The 2,500-nt window shown below is 77.3% G+C and overlaps 1 non-coding gene across 1 annotated transcript; it reads left to right on the top strand.

Annotated features, from left to right (window-relative positions):
• Positions 1 to 2,052: 2,052 nt before the first annotated feature.
• Positions 2,053 to 2,205, top strand: LOC137459189 (5.8S ribosomal RNA). Its single transcript, XR_010992147.1, has one exon. It is a non-coding gene; the product is annotated as a 5.8S ribosomal RNA (ribosomal RNA).
• The last annotated feature ends 295 nt before the right edge of the window (positions 2,206 to 2,500 follow it).

The following is a 2,500-nucleotide window of genomic DNA, read 5'->3' as shown; positions in this document are numbered from 1 at the left end:
CCCGGTCCGCGCGGGTGTCGTCGAGCGGGCTCTCCCGGGCCCTCGGCCCGCCCAGCCGCGTCGCCGTCGTCGCCGGCCCTGCGCCGGTCCGCCGCCGGGGCCGCCGTAGCCGGGCGCTCGCCGCGCGGCGAGCGCGCGGCATGGGCGTCCCCAGCCGCGTCCCTCCTCCCCGAGCGCAGCGCCGGCTGACTGAGGGAAACCCCGGGCCTCGGGCCAGGCCAGGGGCGCGGTGGTGGCGGCGGACGTCGGGCGCGGCCCCCGCGGGCGGACGCTCCCCCCGACGGCGGCAGTGGGGGGAGGCACCCCCGCGGGGCCTTAAGTCTGGTTTCCCTCACCCCAGGGTCAGGTACCTAGCGTTCCGCGCCTTCGTCCGCGGCCTTGCCCTACCGCGGAGGAAGCCGGGCGGCGGTTTAAAGACCCGGGCGGCTCGGCGCGCCACCCCCGGATGCGGGGGCGAGCGCGGGGGCGGGCGGGTGCCTTCAGAGGGGCGGGGGTTGCCCCCGCAATGCCTCTGGCTAGGTCCGCCGTCGTCGCGCTCGTCGTCCTCCGGGGGCCCGCCGGGCCGGGGAGGGGACTCTGCTGCCCCCCCCCTCTCTGCGGTCCGAGCGCTCGGCCGGAGAGAGCCCACCGCGCGAGGTCGGCCGTGGTCCGGCCCGCGCCTCGCCTCGCCACGGGCGTCCCCGGCGGCGCGTTGAAGCGCGGGCTTCTCGCGGGCCGGGGCGGCGAGCCCCCGCGGTGGGGGCTGGCCCAGGGCGCTTCGCCCCCGCCGGGGGTTTTGTGCGGGCGCGTTGCCGCGGCTCGGCGGCGGCGCCTCTTGCGGCGCGGGCCGCTGCGGACCTCCCGGTCCCTTTTCCCTTTGCCCAGGCCCCAGAGCGGGGCCCCGGCGAGCTGGCGCCCTCGGCGGTCTCGCGCTGCCGGTTCCCCCCCGTCCGGGGCCGGTTTCGGGTGGCGTGACCGCGTCCGAGCGGCGGCGGGCGTCGCTCGGCGTCTCCGGCTCCGGTCCCTCGCCGGAGGGCACCCTGCCACCGGCTGCGGCTGTCCCGGTCCCGGGCCCTGCCCGCGGGCTTCCCCGTTCGCCTTCCCGGCGCGTGCCGGGTGGGGGACGGGCGGGCAGCCGGGGGCGTCCCACCCCCGGTCTCCGCGTGGAAACGGGGAGAGCGGGGGCCCGCCCCCCGGCTCAGCGCCGTCCGCTGTCCGCCTGGCCGCGGGGCCACGGAAGGGGTCGAGCGAGCGAAGCCGGCGGCGCGGTGGCGCCGGGGGAGGATGGAAGGGGCTCGTGCCGCTGGGGTTTGTCGGTCGGCGGGTGCGCCGCCCGGCGAGGGCCGGCGGGTCGCCGCGGTGGCGTCCCACGTGGGCTCGGGCTTTCCGTCTCGCAAGCCGTTTTCCGTCCCCCGCGGCGGGGGGGGTTCGGTGGCGAGAGGAAGCCGCCCGAGGGCGCGAGCCGGCCGGGGCTCGGCCCCGGGGCCAAAGCGGGGGAAAAGAAAGTCCGGGATGGGCCGCAGCGGTGGCGGCGTTGGAGGGGCCGGTGCGGAGGCGCGCGCGCGCTCTCCTCCGGCGGGGTTGTGCGCCCGGCCCCCTTCGCTCCCCGGGGCGGGGGGGGGGGGGTCTCCGCTGCCTCGCTTCGTGGCGTCTCCGCGACGGCACGGGGCGGCCAGCGAGAGACACACCCCCCCCCCGCCGTTGGGTGGGGAAGCGAAGGGGGTTTTATTTCCCCGTGCACGCGAGGCGAGGCCGGGTTCGGGGCACGTTCCCGGCGGCGCGCGGCGGGCCTCCTCCGCGCCGAGGTCGGAGCGAGCCCGGGCGCCTGGTCCGGCCCCGAAGCGCCGCAAGGTGCGTTTTTCCCTCCTCGGGGGAGGGAAAAAAGCCGGGAGCGCGGGCTCCCCGCCCCTTGCTTTTGCCGCTTCGGGGTTTCGTTTTATTTTCCCCCCCTCTCCTGTGCTTGTACGGTCAATGTGAGGCGAGCGGCCGCCGTGCCGCGCTCTCCGAGGGGCCGCTCCTTTGCGAGCGGTCCCGGCCCCTCCGCGCTGGCGGGGCGGTGCCGAAAAGCCAGACAACTCTTAGCGGTGGATCACTCGGCTCGTGCGTCGATGAAGAACGCAGCTAGCTGCGAGAATTAATGTGAATTGCAGGACACATTGATCATCGACACTTCGAACGCACTTGCGGCCCCGGGTTCCTCCCGGGGCTACGCCTGTCTGAGCGTCGCTTGACGATCAATCGCCGCCTCGGTGCCCGCCGAGCGGCGCGGCTGGGGTCGCCTCGCAGGCTCTCCCCCGGGCGGGGAGGGGCCTTCGTCCCCCTAAGTGCAGACTCGGGGAGCGCTCCGTAGCTCCCCGCTCCCGGAGCGCCCGCTCTCGCGGAGTTCGTCCCGCCGGGGCTTCGCCGGCAGGGGTTCCCCGTTGGTCCAGCGACGCCCGGTGGGGCGTTGGGGGAGACGAGAGCCCGGTTGGGGGAGGAGGCGCGGGCCTCGCCCCCCCCGGCACTCCCGCGCGGGCGCGGC

Source organism: Melanerpes formicivorus, unplaced genomic scaffold (genome assembly GCF_026170545.1).
Source record: "Melanerpes formicivorus ecotype bairdi unplaced genomic scaffold, bMelFor1.0.p_v2 SCAF_334, whole genome shotgun sequence".
NCBI lineage: Eukaryota > Metazoa > Chordata > Aves > Piciformes > Picidae > Melanerpes > Melanerpes formicivorus.
This window is presented reverse-complemented; position numbering and strand designations above follow the sequence as displayed.